Genomic DNA, 18,046 nt, shown 5'->3' on the forward strand with positions numbered 1-18,046 from the left:
TTTAATTAGATTCTGAGTAAACAAGCTTTAGTTCATATCCCCCATTTTGATTAAGACCATATTTCATCTTGCCAAAATCTGAAATTTTCTCATTAGAGTGCAAGCATATCATCATGGAGGACTTCTATTTGCAAATTCGGTCATTTGCCTTCTTGTAATTATAGACTAAGCCTCCCAATTCTTGGGGATTAATTTATATTTTTGGTTCTGGAGTGTTCTTCAGCTGCCCATCATAACAAACATTTTTCAGTGCCTGGTTTATTTATTTATCATATCTGGATACTGCTCATCTCACTCACAGAATGACTCTCGACAGTGTACAGTTAAAAGCATAACTACATAAGAAGCACATAAAAGATATAATACATCAGTCAGAGGAGCCAGGTAGAAACAAAAATAAACCATACCTAGTTCTGGCCTTCACAATACCAAAGGGATGTTGGGACTCTAGGAACTGTGATGAACAGCTATGATGAGTTTCCTTCCATCTCTATTAGTATCTGTTCAATTGTTGGAAGGAATGTCCGTCTGGGTTCAGTTCCAAGTGGAGAGGAAGACACTGAAATCATGGAGACTGTTTGGAAAGATGGTTTTAATGGTGAACACAGGACCACATGGCTTGAGATCCTGGGAAAAGAGGCACATGGGTGAAAGAGAGAGATTTATACCCTCTGTTAGGTTCAGTGGTGGGTTCCTGATTCTATTCCAACCAGTACGGTTGGAACGGGCCCAGCGGTGTCCACATGGATGCACGCATGCGTCTTAGCGCCTCCACGAGCCGCCACGATGCTCCAGCTGCTCAGCAGAGCATCGTACAGGCACTGCATGTGCCGTGCATGTGCGCGGAAGTGCAGAAGACTTAAAAGACCGGTAAGAAGCTCGGGCAGGCAGGTGGGCCTTCCAGAGCACCGTACCAGAACGGTATCCGGTGTTCCTGACTGGCTCCGGTACACCCGTACCGGGGCGTACTGTCTGCAACCCACCACTGGTTGGGCCCCACCTTAGAGCTTCCTGTTCCTGTGTAAGTGTATCCCATTGGCTGTCAGACTCCCAGGGGGCGGGGGTCTTTGCTAACTTTGTATACTGTCAGTGCCCCAGACTTGGTTGAGCTTCGCTGGGTGATGTAATCTTCCCAGGTGCCATGTGCTGATATGAGTAGAGGGTTAATCCCCTCATGTCCTGAGGGCCATGACTTAATCCCATCACCCTGGAGCTGAAGGGGAGAGTCAAGGAGCTGCAGGAAGCTGTTTTGTCTTTAAAAACATGTTTCTCCTTATCTCATCCAGGGACATATAACATTCTGCCTTTTTAATATTTCCTAGAATATTTCATTCTTCTAGGAGACGGGTGGATGCTAACTTCTTACACTATGTTGTAAAATGGGTTAGAAGTCATAACTTGTAAGGCACCAAAATTTACTTGGTAGAGTTGGGCTGCTACAGAAATTGAATGAATGAATAAATAAACATAAATCAAAGTAAAGCTCTGAAGGCAACAACCAATCCTAGGGCTGCATGCTGTTCTGTAAGCCCCACATGTTGACAGAGCCAGGTCTTCAAATTATTTGAAAGGTCAGAAGAGTGTGTGTGGGGGGGGGGGTACCACCTCTCCTCTTGTGGGAGGATATTCCACAGGACAGGAGCAATGACAGCGAAAGCTCTTTTCCTGAACCCCACCAATCAAAATGATTTGACTGACATCCATAATCTACCCTCCTTGCTTGAATAATTCTTGGAATAAGCCATGTGTCAACAAGCCAACCATCCCTGGCCTGCTCTCGAGTTGCCATAGGAAAGGGGGATATGGGAAACCAATGAAATGGCATTGGAACAAAAGACAGATGCACATTCCAGACTTATCTCTCTCAAGGCTATATCCCACAGCAGCCAGAGCGGGGAGTGATCTCTACAATCCCTGAAACTGCTCCATTGGAGAATGTGATTTATGACACAACCTGGTGGGGGGGAGGGAAACAGGGCCGTAAATTACATGAGATCAGAGCTGGCTTCACTTGGGTACATGCCAACATGTTGCTCCTAATAAATAGCTGGATTTCTTTTGAAGTTTGGCTCGAGGCTCATGATTTAATTAAGGCATCTATCAGAACCCTGTCACTATGTTTCTTATCATGATTAGTTTGCATGCTATGATTCATTACTGAGCCGTGTCTAAACCATGGTTATGCATTTCAATGCCCAAATTACTGAACCAAGCTCCTTGTTATGCATTGTGTCAGAGGTGGTATTCAGCCAGTTCAGGCCGGTTCACCCTAACCAGTAGCAGTAGTTGTGGTTTGGGTTGGGTTGGATGCCTATTTAGGCATGTTTTTGAGTCTGGGCAAATGTGCGGAAGGCATGTGCGAGAGCAAAGTGCATGTGCGGAAGGCTGGGCTCATGCATGGCAAATAGGCGGTAACAAAATGTGAAACCCGCCACTGGTTGTGTCCATCTTGCCCCACTTCTGTGCCAGCAGATAAAGTGCTGGCCAAAACTCACAATCTTTAATCTTCTTCTTCTCTCTTTAATCCACCCACCTACTTACCAAGAGACACTTTGTCAATAAAGATTAGGACAAAACACACCCACAGAAATACATAAACAAACAGTCTAAATGCTGTATTAATGGTCCAAATTATTTTTATAGCTGTTGTGCACATATAGATGTCAATTGCCCATCTGTCTCATCCAAACTTAGAGGATCCAATTAGATTTACAGCTCAGAATAAAAAAAAGGCTAAAAGCCGTGTGCTTCCCTTACACTTGGCAGGAAGAAGAAAAAGAGATTTAGTTGGCTAACATCCATCACTTTTAGCTTTAAAACTAAAAAAAGTGGCAATATGCAATTGAGAAACTAATTGACAATACCAAATATGCAATTGTTTTGGTAGGTAATTTCTCTTTTTAGGCAAGAAAAACACAATGCACAGGTACAATATAGGTGTACCTCGCTCAATAGTAGGAACTGTGAGAGGGATCTTGGAGTCCTAGTGGACAACCATTTAAATATGAGCCAGCCGTGTGCAGCAGCTGCCAAAAAAGTCAACACAGTTCTAGGCTGCATAAACAGAGGGATAGAATCATCTGAAGTGTTAATACCACTTTATAATGCCTTGATAAGGCCACACTTTGAATATTGCATCCAGTGTTGGTCTCCAGGATATAGAAAAGATGTAGAGACTCTAGAAAGAGTGCAGGGAAGAGCAACAAAGATGATTAGGGGACTGGAGGTTAAAAGAATGGTTGCAGGAATTGGGTAGGTTTAATGAATTTAATTTAATTTAATGAAAAGAAGGACCAGGGGAAACATGATAGCAATGTTCGAATATCTCAGGTGCTGCCACAAAGAAGAGGGAGTCAAGCTATTCTCCAAAGTGCAAGAAGGCAGGACAAGAAGCAATGGATGGAAACTAATCAGGGAGAGAAGCAACTTAAAACCAAGAACAATTAATCCGTGGAACAACTTGCCTCCAGTATTTGTGAATGCTCCAACAGTGGAAGTTTTCATGAAGAGATTGGACAACCATTTGTCTGAAATGATATAGGGTTCCCTTCCTGAGCAGGGGGTTGGACTAGAAGACCTCCAAGGCCCCTTCCAACTGTTATTCTATTCTATTCTATTCTATTCTATTCTATGCCATACCATACCATACCATACCATACCATACCATACCATACCATACCATACCATACCATACCATTCCATTCCATTCTTTCAAATTTCATGATTTCATAGACATGACATAATTATCTTGGCAACAATAGGGAAGTAATTGCTTTCTTCCGAGATATTTTTTTCAACTTCTTCCTAATCTAATTTTCAGCTTTGAGACTTCCTAGTGGTCTCTGGTATGAGTATCAACAGTACTTGACTCTGCTGAACTTTTTGAGATCAGCTGGGTTCCATTAGATGCAGCCACCTGCTGTAGCCAATTAAACATTGCATTTCAACACAATGATGCCTATTATAAAAAGGTTGCAGTTCCATTGGAAAGGAAATTACACAGTAATGAAAGTTTAAAGGTGTTCTTATTAGAAAATGTCTCCATATAAATATAAATGGGTATGAAAGGAGAATAATGAATTGATTGGTTTCTCATGGAATGAAGGCAAATAAATGTGTGCCAAAATAATGTTGCAGGATCCAATCTGGGTTGGTCACCAGGACTAACTCAGATCCTGTAGGAGTCCATCCTCAGGGAACTTCTCTCTAGCAAAATGTGTCAGAATAGAACACTCTGCTAGAGAGAGCTTCCTTCAGGATGGACTCCGGAAAGCTCCAGAAAGCTCAGAAGACCAACCCAGTGTCAAGGCCTGCAGCCATATTCCTTTTGGATCTTTGGCCTGCCAAACTTTCTACTATTCTACTATGTATTTTCTATTGTGGGAAAATGGGAGGGGAGAATTGTACGGAGTAAAATGCTGTGTAACCAAAATAAAATTCCTTTCTAGAAAGCCAAGGTCATCCTTTGTCTCTGCACCTGACCAGAACTGGATGGGTGGAACTGCCAGCATGGCAGTGGGAGATTGGACCATGTGATGGACTTGTGGGTGTGAGGGCAAGATCTTGAATTTTCAACTGGGTGTGGAAAACCAAGAAGCTTTCAGATTTGGGTTTTCCCAGATGTGTCTCTTAATAAATTGGAACTTAGAGCAATACTTTGCCTTGGACTCTGATTTAATTTTGGATGCTGTTTGGAACCCTTACACCCAGATTGGATTACTGTCAGGCCTGCAATTATATTCCTGTTAGTCTCTTTAGCCTGCCACACTTTCTCTTATTTCATTATGCTGTTTCATTAGTATAGTTGATGGGAGGGGGGAATAGAAAGGACTAGGATTGTAGAATGTGTTGTTGTCATTCTTTTCTAGAAGACCAAGGTCATCTTTTGTCTCCACACTTTTACACCTGACCAGAAGCAGCTGGGTGGAGATGACAGCGTGGAAGAAGGAGATTGGACCATGTGATGGATTTGTGGGTGTGGGGACAAGATCATGAACTTTTAACTGGGTGGAATCCCAGGAAGCTCTTCAGAATTGGGATTACACAGATGTGCTAAGATGTCTGATTTATTAAATTGGAACTTTAAGGATCGTTTTGCCTTGGACTCTGATTTAATTCTACATGATACTTGGAATGCTGACAATTACTTACTTTCATTCAAATCATTGTAGACTCTTAGTAGCCACATAGATAGGTTTTCTCCATGAAGATCTGTCACTAAGCAGGTCCTTCAACTCTTCTAATGATGCCCTAATAACCATTGTAGCCCACCCTCCTTGCTGCTGGTTATCTTCTTCTTCCCTTTCCTTCTCCCTAGGGCTAGGCTGTTGGAGGTTCACAGGGGTTAGGGAGAAACTCTAGCTAACATTCTGTGCAGTTCAGAGAACCCCAAAGTCCCACTCCTGACTGCCCCTGCCAACCTTGCCCCTCCCCTCCTCGGAGTCCCCATGCGGCCCGTTTTGGATGCAGATAAGTGCAAAGCATGCACGGAGGCTTGAGGAGGGTGAAAAACGGGCCCACTGGAAGTTTGGGAAGGCTGGAAATGGGCCTCCAAAGCTCCACTCCTTCACCAAAATGGCTATGCATAGCCTTATGGAGGCTTTCAGGCAGCACCTGGGGGTTGGGGAGGGCAGAAATGAGCAAAAAATGGGGTGTTTTTTGCCCCCCCCGCACCCTAACCCCAGCAGCACTCTATAAGCCTCCATAAGGCTATGCATGAATTTTTTTTGACAAAATTTTGTTTTGAAGCCCACCCCTCTTTCTACCTTCCCCAACATGAAATCCTTCTCCAAGATCTAGGTTTTCACATAATATGTCCAAATTAGGATAATTTGAGCCTCGTCATTTATGCCTCAAATGAAAACTCTTTGATTTGTTTGATGAGTCATTTGTTTGCTTTTTTGGCTGTCTGCAATTCTTTTTGAGCATCTTCTCCAAAATATAGATATTATGACATCTTTAAAAATATTCACAGAGAATTTGATGGAAAGAAACAGTTGGGTTTGGGGCTTCTCTGAACTTCGTTCTTCTGATTTGGTTTACAAGCAAGCAAGTTCTAAGAACAAGAAGAACCCAACTGTTCAATCTTGAGCTACATATATTCTTTGTGTGGGAAAAGAACAAATTAAAACATACGTTATAGAAATCCAATAGATTGGATGTTTAATAATTCAAACCTTTTCAGGAAATGCCAAGGAAGATTTTTCGTAGGAAGTGTACAGCAACTAGCTAGTTAATTGTATCTAAATATAATATAATCATATATAATGATGGATGGATGGATGGATAGACAGACAGACAGAAAAATTATATAATAGATATAGCCTAAAATTTCATGTAAGGATATAGAGATTTTGCAAATTTCATCTCTCGATTTGGGAGATTATTCATGAATAGTCTCAAATTGAAGATGACTAGCTGAGAATAAATGCAGAAGAATATTTCAGCACAACTGAACTGCCTTAAATTGTGGCTTTTAGGACTAAAGTTACATATGTTTTGATATGTAAAGACAATCTTTCAACAGGTACATAATCAACCAATTTTTCTGTGTTTGAACAGTGCATGATCCATGAATGATAACTTTACACAATCCATCAAGCCACAAAAATACAAATCTGTTATGTGAGCTGGATTGTTTTAGGTTGAGCATACAGATGGTTATAACATGATGTATGGCTTAGCATATTTCGCTGAACCCAGCAATTATAGTTTAGTAAATATACTATAACAGAATAGAGTTATAACAGAATAAGAGAGTTGGAACGGACCTTGGAAATAGAATAGAATAGAATAACAGAGTTGGAAGGGATCCTGGAGGTCTTCTAGTCCAACCCACTGCTTAGGCAGGAAACCCTACACCACTTCAGACAAATGGTTGTCCAACATCTTCTTAAAAAACTTCCAGTGTTGGAGCATTCACAATTTCTGGAGGCAAGTTGTTCCACTGATTAATTGTTCCAAATGTCAGAAAATTTCTCCTTAGTTCTAGGCTGTTTCTCTCCTTGATTAGTTTCCACCCATTGCTTCTTCTAGTCCAACTCCCTGCCCAGGCAGTAGACCGTTCCAGACAAGTGGCTGTCCAATCTGTTCTTAAAAGCCTTCAGTATTGGAGCATTCACAATTTCTGAAGGAAAGTTGATCTACTTGTTAATTGTCCTCACTGTTAGGAAACTTCTCCCAAATTCTAAGTTGGTTCTCTCCTTGATTAGTTGCCATCCATTGTTGCCTTCTGATGTTTTGGGAAATATGTTGACCTTCTTTGTGGCAGCCCCTCAAATATTGGGACACTGCTATCATATCACCCTTACTCTTTCTTTTTACTGGACTAAACAAACCCAATTTCTGTAACCATTCTTCATATGACTTAGCCTCTAGCCCCCAATCATCTTTGTTGCTCTTCTCTGCGCTCCTTCTGAAATACAGAAAAGTGATGGGCCATGACTTGGTGGAGAAAGATATATGTGCAGCAGTGGTGGGATTCAAAAATCCAACAACCAGTTCTCTGCCCTAATGACCATCTGGGTAGGTGGGGCTCGCTGGTCATGTGACCACATGGGCATGGCCAACTCAATGTCACTCAGGTCAATGGGCGCTTCACCTTAGCTATTAGAATGTAATAAGGGTTAACCGGAGAGGCAGTTTCTGTAAGCGGGGCAATAAAATTAGGCTAGAGACAACACCAGAATGTTTCCTTCCTGCCTTCCTTACAGGATTAGCCCTGCAAAGTGGAAAAAAACAAGGAGATTTCCCCCCACAATCGGTTCTCTGAACTGCTTAGAAAGTTAACAACCGGTTCTCCCGAACAGGTGCGAACCAGCTGAATTCCACCACTGATGTGCAGGAAATCAAAAGTTAATCTTGACAAGTCAATAAAATCAAAGCAGATGCAACCATGTCATTTTAATGGGCAAAACAGGGACATTTTCCTTATTTTTAGTGGCATATATGGATGTATTCTTCATTTTCTCGAGAAATAGTCAAGGAGCTCATTTATCAATTATTACATCAAATCTCAATACCTGCAGAGTGAAAAGAAGAATTCTGCTTTGATGTAAGCCATAACTGGATCATTTTTCAATAAATTCATATGAAAGCAAAGACAATTTCTCATTTCCTGGAATGTTAATCATTCCCATTACAAGGGTTAGTAACATTTCTGTGAGTAATCTATCTCAATTGTATCTCTGGCTCTTTTTTTATATGTAGAAAAGAATCCAGTTTGACCTTCCTGGATTAAAAAAAACAACAAGGAAGGGAATTGCTACCTATTAGATGGCGTAATGACAAAAGTTTGTTTAGACTGAAGATTTTAATTATTCTGATTTTAAAAAAAAACCTATTCTAAAAATAAACCAAGCATGAAATGTTAACATATGGCACTAAAATCATATGGGAAAAGGTTGTTTGAAGCATCCCTCTCAAGATCTGATTGTTTTTAGACTTCCCCTCCCAATGTCTTTAATTGCTTTATACAGTTTTGATTCATATCTTATTATCACAGGAATTCAAAGCAGCAAATGACATACAATTATTCGGTTGGTTCAGAACAAGAAGTACAACAATGTACAATTCTGTGGTAACCAAAGCTGAGGAATGTCAACAATCAGCCAACATTTCCCAGAAGACGGTTTCTCCTCACAGACATCTGTACAAATTAAAAGAGCCCACTCTGTGGAATTTTCGGTTCCACCACAAAACCGCGGATGACAAAATCGCGGTCGACGAAAGCGCGCATTTGACGTCATCACAGTGCGACGAAAACATCGAGCTGTGATCGAAAAATGTAAAAATAAAGCGAAAACCTTACCCTAACCCCCCCAAACCTAACCCTAAACCTAACCCTTAACCTAAGCCTAAGCCTAAATCTAACCCTAAACCTAACCCTTAACCTAACGCTAAACCTAACCCTAACCCTAAACCTAACCCTTAACCTAACGCTAAACCTAACGCTAAACCTAACCCTAAACCTAACCCTTAACCTAACACTAAACCTAACGCTAACCTTTAACGTAAAGCTAAACGTAACACTAACGCTCTAAACCTAACCCTAACCCTTAACCTAACCCTAACCCTAACCCTAGCCCTAACCCTAACCCTAACCCTAACCCTAACCCTAACCCTAACCCTAACCCTAACCCTAACCCTAACCCTAACCCTAACCCTAACCCTAACCCTAACCCTTACCTTTATGTGAATCGGCTTGCTTTAATTTTATTTTTATTTCAATGTTTAATTTTTTTCGTCCCGCTATGATGACGTCATATGCGCGCTTTCGTCGATCGCGCTTTTGTGGACCGCGGTTTTGATGGGTCACGGAATTTTCTTGTGGAACAGAATAACAAGAGTTGGAAGGGACCTTGGAGATCTTCTAGTCCAACTGCCTGCTCAAGCAAGAGACGTCTGTGCCATTCCAGGCAAATGGTTGTCCAATCTCTTCTTTAAAACCTTCACTGATGGAACACTCATAACTTCTGGAGGCAGGCCGTTCCACTGATTAATTTTTCTCCTGTCAGGAAATTTCTCCTTAGTTCTAGATTGATTCTCTCTTTGATAAGATTCCATCCATCACATCAAATGTTCTTCAACGTTTTCTTCTTTTTATTAAAAAGTTTTAATAAGTTTTACAATTCTATATCTTTCCCCTTCCCTCCCTCCCTCCCCTTCCCACATCCCCTCCCATCCTCCCACCCCAACCTCCCAGAGCAAATAAAGGGTATAAACATTTAACTATCACACATTAAAATAAACTAACTAACTTTAGCCTCATACCTTCGCTTGTACTTTAACTCCCCTTTTATAAAGCTAACTTTAGATAGATTGTAACATTCCTTGTACCTTCATTCATAAGCTAACTGAAATTTCTTAGTCCCATATTTATTTTGAATATAATCAGTCCATCTTCTCCATTCCAACTTGTACTTCTCATCTGAATGGTCCTTGAGGTATGCTGATATTTTAGCCATCTCTGCTAAGTTTGTTACTTTTAACGTCCATTCTTGAATAGTAGGCAATTCTTCCTTCTTCCAGTACTGCGCCATCTTCAACATTTTCTTGGGGAAGTCACCATTTCTACCCAAAATGCTTTGCAATAAGTCTCCTTTTGGAGCACTCTGAGTATTACAAAATGGTGGCTAAGTGACTTGCTTCAGTTGCTACCATTGGAAGAACAGCAATAGCAATAGCACTTAGATTATATACTGCTTCACAGTGTTTTACGGCCCTTTCTAAGCTGTTTACAGAGTTAGCATATTTGCCCCCAACAATCTGGGTCCTCATTTTACCAACCTTGGAAGGATGGAAGGCTGAATCAACCCTGAGCCTGGTGAGATTTGAACTGTCAAATTGCAGGCAGCCGGCAGTCAGCAGAAGTAGCCTGCAGTACTGCACTCTAACCACTGCACCACTGTGGTACATGAATCAATTAAAATAATGATTGAAAATGAAGTCATTTGCATACAACTTTATTAAAAGAAAATCAATGACTGAAAGTAAATATAAATTGGAGATCTGTTTGTTTCAACAAAAGAAGTGAATTCTCCATGACTTACTTCTCCACACCCCACCTAAAGACTTATTCTTCATTATCAGAAGAATAAAAGCACTACACCATGTTTCTCAACCTTAGTAACTTTAACATGAGTAGACTTCAACTCCCTGAATTCCCCAGTCAGTATGCTGGCTGGGGAATACTGGGAGTTGAAGTCCAACTATCTTAAAATTACCAAGTTTGAAAAACTCTGAACTACACAATGATTTGCAAAGTTGATGTGAATAGCAATTATTAATTGAATTGTAAGCCATCTAGAATCATTGACTGAGATGGGAGGCTATATAAACTGAATAAATAAATAAATAAATAAATAAACAAACATATGACTTAGTAGTATTTTCTCGTTTATTGTTTTGCCTGGCTGCTATGGATTTTTTAAAAATATCTGAACACATTTGTTACTTTTTTAAATATTGTAAGCTGTCCAGAATTATGGATTTGAGATGGAGGGCTGTAAAATTCAAATAAATACAGTTTATATAGATTACCTTTGGATGAATTTTAATCAATCATGACCCCTCATTTGGCAAAGCATTTATACATAATCTTTATATATGCATACAGTATGTATCCATGAATGTGCCCCATGTGTTTTAGTTTCTTAGTTTTAATTATATCATTTATTTCATTATACGTTTGTGCATTTTTCTTTTTAAAATTGAAATTCAATTAATAAATGCAAATTAAGCAAACTGGGGATTTGGAGGGGGGGGGGGAAGGAGATATCCCTAGTGATGAAATGGAAGTATCGCAGTCGGGCTCCATCTGTTGGGGTTATAAAATTGCTAGCCAACATTACCATTTGGGAAGACTATAACAATAGCACTTAGACCTATATACCACTTCACAGTGCTTTACAGCCCTCTCTAAGTGGTTTACAGAGTCAGCATATTGCCCCCAACAATTGGGTCCTCATTTTACCCACCTCAGAAGGATGGCTGGCTGTGTTGTGGCCTGCCAGCAGCCAGCGAAGCTGGTAGCAGAGTTGGACAGTGAGGAAGTAGGGGAGGAACATAGACCAGTCCTGGAGGCTGGGGAAGGCTCAGATGAGGGCTCTGTATCAGAGGCAGAGATGGGACCAAGGCTGTCTGGCAGTTCTCAGCTGCCTTTGAAGCTAGACAGCAGTGAGGCAGAGGAACAGCTGGAGCCTGTTCCCAGTGTGCACATGCACAGAGCTGCCAGAAGTAAAGAACAGATAAGAAATCAGGGTCTACTTGGGAGTAAAGCCATGGGTGGATGGTAAATGGCCCCTCCCATAGGAAATAAAAGAGGAGTGAAAGGGGAGTGGGTTTTTGCAGGAAACAATTTGTTCGTTTATTCATTTCAGGAATGTGAAGATCTGTCCATGAATCTCATAGACTCCGTGCCAAGTCTTTCCTTGCACAGCACTGTGTTTGGAAAATATTGACATGGCAGCTTTCCAAGCTAAATAAGCTCTGTGGTCATAAATTCACCTTTGAAAGACTGTTTGCTGAATGTGAATGAGAGGAACTCACATTCATTTAATAAAAGGGGTTTTGTCTAGGTCAGAACAGGCTGAGTCAACCTTGAGCTTATGGGAATTGAATTCTGGCAGTTAGCAGAGAAAAGAAAAATACTTGAGTCAAGGTTTGTATGCTATGTTAGTATATGAGATGAACTGTTTTTCAAACCTAACTTCCTTTTGCCAAGTCAAACAGAGAAAGTCAAGCGCAGGGTTGCAATGCTCACCAACTTGTAACTTTGAGGCCAGCTCTGTTAAAAAAGACCAAATTAAGGGAGAATATTTGTAGCTCAAGGTTGAAACAGCAATAGTATTTAGACACACACTATTTTACAGCCCTCTCTGAGCGGTTTACAGAGTCAGCACATTGCCCCCAACAATCTATGTCCTCATTTTACCGACCTTGGAAGGATAGAAGGTTGAGTCAACCTTGAGCTGGTCAGGATCGAACTGCTGCACTGAGCAGTAAGTTAGCCTGCAATACTGCATTCCAACCACTGTGCCATTGGGAGCGCAGTGATTCCTGTTCTGATCATTTCATGATTTGAATCCTTTTAACTCTATCTTAGATTCATAAGGTTTGAAACCACCCTAGAGATCTTCCAGTCAAGTCCTCTGTCCAGGGCAGAAATCATCAGTCTATAACCACTGCTCCACATTACCCACCTAGTTTGGGTAATGAAATGTATGCAAGAAAACAACCAAGCTCAGAGAGCTCCTCTCAGGCCAAATCAACATTTGAGAATCAGCCATTCCCTTTTTGGTGTGGAATAGGAATTTTGGGGGATATTTCCAATTGCCTTTGAATTTCCTTTTCCTTTTTACCTGTGCTGTATTGTTAGGTAAAGGTAAAGGTGCACATATGTGCTAGTCGTTCCCGACTCTAGGGGACAGTGCTTCTCTCCATTTCAAAATGGAAGAGCCAGTGCTGTTCGAAGACGTCTCTGTGGTCATGTGGCATGACTAAATGCCGAAGAAGCACGGAACGCTGAACGCTTCCCACCAAAGGTGGTTCTTATTTTTCTACTCGCATTTTTATGTGCTTTCAAACTGCTAGGTTGGCAGAAGCTGGGACGAGTAATGGGAGCTCACTCTGTTATGTGGCGCTAAGGATTCGAACCGCTGGACTGCCAACCTTTCTGATTGACAAGCTCAGCATCTTAGCCACTGAGCCACCACGTCCCTCCCTGTATCGGCTGCCTTGTTATCTGGGTTATTTTTTAAGTTCCTTTCTCACACTTTCCTCTTTCTGAGAACTGTGTCATATTTTCCACCAGTTTCCCCTTAATGACTTGTTCTTGCCTTCCCTATTAGCTTTACATCCTTAGCACAGCCTATGGTTTTAGCACAAGCCTTGGGATAAAAAACATTAGCCAGTGACAGACAATATCTTGATCTGTGTATTTATCTAGAAAGTAAGATTGATTTGAATGAGAATCAAATCAATTTCTGTCCCATTCTATCTAGAATGTTGAGTCACGAGAAGTGAAGATGGAAGGGGATGTGACCATCTACTTCTAACACTTGAAAGATTGTTAAAACACATGAAGAACGGTTGCAGGAACTGGGTATGTCTAGTTTAATGAAAAGAAGGATCAGGGGAGACATGATAGCAGTGCTCCAATATCTCAGGGACTGCCACAAAGAAGAGGGAATCAAGCTATTCTCCAAGACACCCGAGGGTAGGATAAGAAGCAATGGGTGGAAACTCAGCAAGGAGAGAAGCAACTTAGAACTGAGGAGAAATTTCCTGACAGAACAATTAATCAATGGAACAATTTTCCTTCAGAAGTTGTGGATGCTCCAACACTGGATGTTTTTAAGAAGATATCCATTTGTCTGAAGTGGTGTAGGGTTTCCTGCCTAAGCACGGAGTTGGACTAGAAGACCTCCAAGCTCCCTTCCAACTCTGTTATTCCATTCCATTCCATTCTATTCTATTTTAATCTAATCTATTCTATTGTTTGAAAGGGTCAGGTTGGTCCAATGATTAAGGCACCAGGCTAAAAGCCAGGAGACTGTGCGTTCTAGTCCTGCTTTAGACATGAAACTAGTTGGGTGACTTTGGGCCAATCACCTGGAGACTGGAATGTCTAGTCCCATCTTAGGCATCGAAATTGGCGGGATAACTTTAAACCAACGGTCTCAAACCTTCCACGCCATGCTGCCATCACGTTTCACAATGTTTTTCCCATTTGTGGGACTGGGCTAGGCATGGCCTGTGCATGACATGAGCCGAGGTGGCACAGTGGTTAAATGCAGCACTGCAGGCTACTTCAGCTGACAGCAGTTCTGCAGTTCGGCTGTTCAAATCTCACCGGCTCAAGGTTGACTCAGCCTTCCATCCTTCCGAGGTGGGTAAAATGAGGACCTGGATTGTTGTTGGGGGCAATATGCTGACTCTGTAAACCGCTTAGAGAGGGCTGAAAGCCCTATGAAGCGGTATATAAGTCTAACTGCTATTGCTATTGCTATGACACATCCAGCCTGTGGGGCATCAGTTTGACATCCCTTCTTTAAACCAATCACCAGGAGACTGTGAGTTCTAGTCCTGCCTTAAGCTTTAACACGAACTGGGTGACTAGGGCCAATCACCAGGAGATTGTGAATTCTAGTCTCATCTTAGGCACGAAAGCCATCTGGTTGGCTTTGGGCCAATTGCCAGGAGATTGTGAGTTCTAGTCCCACTTTATGCATGAAAGCTGGTAGATGACTTTGAGCTAATCACTCTCTCTCAGCCCAGCTCACTTCACAGGGTTGTTGTGAGGAAAACAGAAGAAGGAAGAAGCCTGACGCACGTTCGCCACTTTGAGTTATTTATAAAAATAATAAAGGAGGGATAAATATAACTAACTAACTAAATAACCCTCATAAGGCCTCTCCTCTCTTGTTCCAGGAAATGGAGTAATGGGTTTTAAATTACCAGAAGCCAGATTCCGAATGAATGTTTCATAGTCATAAATGTCATGTTGACTTTCTTCACACTCCTTCTTGTGGTTAAAGCCAGATAAATGGTTGACTCCCTTTTGTTGAATATGCTCAGGGAGAGTCTTGACAATCATCCATCAAAGCTGTTTTAATTTGGGATTGAAGAAGGTATTAGAGCTGATGGTTGGAATGGCCTTTTCTGCCTCTGTTATTCTATTTAGGTCAATTTGATCTCCAGGTGGCTTTTATGGTTCCTTGTTTCTCCATTTCTTCCCATTGTGTCTCTTTTCATCAGCACTTAACTGCATTAATTTTCTCCCTGGGCATGCAAGATCTTTGTTCTTCTATCTACAAGGGTGACATAAAAGGAAGAAGAGGGCTAAAAATAATTCGAAGGGAGAAGAAGTAACAACACCTGTGCATTTGGTACACCCTGTACAAAAATAGAGACATGACAATACGAAGAGGGTTTTAAAAATCCAGTTGCATTTTGGGAAATTAATTGAATGTTGTGAAGATGAGACTGTCCAAGTATTGCCGCCACCAAACCTGCTGGAAAGAAATCTGGCTGAATGATTTTCTTTAAAGGAAGGAGAAATTTCCCAACTATTTATCAAAGACAGGATTTTCCCCGGCGATAGTAGTTAACAGAATAACGGGAAGTGGAAGGGACCTTGGAGGTCTTCTAACCCAACCCCCTGCTCAAGCAGGAAGCTCTATACCATTTCTGACAAATGGTTGTTGAATCTCTTTTTTAAAACTTCCAGCGTCGGCGCCACAACCTTTGGCTTTCCACTGGTTAATTGGTTAAAACTGTGCCAGATTATGTCCAGGAATTTCAGGAGTTGTCAACTTATATGAGGGGGTGGTCAGAAGTCAGCACTGACTTCATTTAGTAATCAGGAAAGAAACCACGGGACTCCATTTGAATTGAAATCAAGTGTACTTTTACTAATTATAAATGAACAGTTGCAAAGCAAAGCTGAGTCTGGTTAATTAGGCGTGAAAGCAGATAATATCAAGTACAATTCAATCCTCTCCCCTTGGCACCCCTGAACATAGTCCAATTATAATGTACCCAACTGTCAGGTGGGAGATAACTTCAAAAAGTCTCATCAGAATGGAATGCCGGACAGTTGGCCTTGGCGGGAAACTCCCTTCTTCCACATGCCAGTAAGGTGGTCAAATCAGCAACTAGAAACGTCCTCCAGCACATAATGATTCCCCTCCCAAATACCATGCCCCCCCTCCCAGTTTCAATGACAGCCGAAGCAGCAGCAAAGCAGAGGCTGACATTTTAACTGTCAGGAAATTTCACCTTAGTTCCCAATAGGATAGTATACATGGGAAGGTGTATTTTGTCTTTACAGCAACACCTATGTTGCTGTACATTGAGAGATAGCAGATGACCAGTCATCCAGGAACTCTTCCATAGCAAAGTAAGAACTTGAAACTGAGCGCCCAAAGTCTCAACCCAACCCTTTAGCCATTATGCAGTGCTGTCTTTGCCTAAACCATAGCATATATTCAGAAAAAGGAAACAATCCTTTTGATAGGCCAAGATGAATGCAAATGGGTGGACGAGATGTAAGGTGGAAGTAAATGCAGAAAATCAGAAATGAATTCCATTTGCAGAATCCTTGCCCATGTTAGAAAGGTCTGGTCAGCCAAAAGGAATAAGCTGCAGGTAGAATCCCAAATGATAATGAGCTGTTGTAATATAGATCCTTGTGTAGGTGTGTGTCACCCATTGTCCAGTTCATACCAGGGCATGCAGAGCCACGCTGAATCACACAGGAGAAAACAAACTCCTAAAACTCCATAACATCCTGATAGTGCATAACATAACATTCTGAGATGTGCCCTACCATTGACGTCCAGGATTTGATCATATATAGACTGAGCAGTAGATTAGAAATTGTACTTTTACAGGCTGTTTTTAAGCACATGCTATTGCTCCTCCTGCCTTTGTCCTAGCTCAATAAAAGGGGCTCTCAGACCCCAATCTGGGTCGCTCCATCCCGAGAAAGGTCGTGTCCTGTCTTTTCTCAACATTGGCCTCATGGACGAACCACGAGAACGTTACAATGAACTGCCATGAGAATAATCCATCTTTGTGCATATGAAAAATGTTATGAAACCAGAAATGACCTCCTGTAGAGCTTATGCACAGCTTTCCCAGCAAAATCATTTTAGTATTGCCACGTATCAGCCCAGAGGCAACTGATACCTAAGGGGCTGCTGCAAAGAAGATGGGGTCAACCTATCTCCAAAGCACCTGAAGGCAGAAGCAAAGGAGGGAAACTAATCAAGGAGAGAACCAACCGAGAACGAAGGAGAAATTTCCTAACAGGGAGAACAATGAATCGGTGGAACAGCTTGTTCCCAGGAGTTAGGAATGTTCCAACACTGTATGTTTTTAAGAAGAGATTGGCCAGCCACTTTCTGAGCAGGGGATTGGACTAGAAGACCTCCAAGGTCCCTTCGGTTATTCTGATTTCTATTGAACAGAATTACTTGGCTCCTTGTTAAAACTGAAGCATAAGTTCCAAAAGCTTGATTTGGATTTTTTTAAAAAGCATCTCAGTTTTTCTCACTTTCACCTGCTAGGCAAATCTCAAAATATCCTCTGCTGTTTTCTACACCTTTGGATACCTATTGGAAGAAATGTCCATCTGGGTTCAGTTCCAAGTGGGGAGAAAGACACTGGAAACATGGAGACTGGTTTCAAAGATGGTTTAATGTGTGACCCGACAAATGCACGCCCGACAAATGCACACTGACGAAACCGCGGCAACAAAACACCAACATCGAAAGTGCGCCCACTAAAGTGCGCCGACAAAACCGCCTCTACAAAAGCACGATTAGGGTTTTTAGGTTAGGGTTAGGGTTAGGGTTAGGGTTAGGGTTAGGGTTAGGGTTAGGGTTAGGGTTAGGGTTAGGGTTAGGGTTAGGGTTAGGGTTAGGGTTAGGGTTAGGGTTAGGGTTAGGGTTAGGGTTAGGGTTAGGGTTGTTAACGTTGTTTTCGCATTGTTTTCATGTTGTTTCCGATGGCGTGCTTTTGTCGGCGCGCATTTGTCAAT

This window comes from Thamnophis sirtalis, unplaced genomic scaffold (genome assembly GCF_051295495.1).
Source record: "Thamnophis sirtalis isolate CommonGarterSnake01/CBP01778 unplaced genomic scaffold, rThaSir2_p1.2 scaffold_6, whole genome shotgun sequence".
NCBI lineage: Eukaryota > Metazoa > Chordata > Lepidosauria > Squamata > Natricidae > Thamnophis > Thamnophis sirtalis.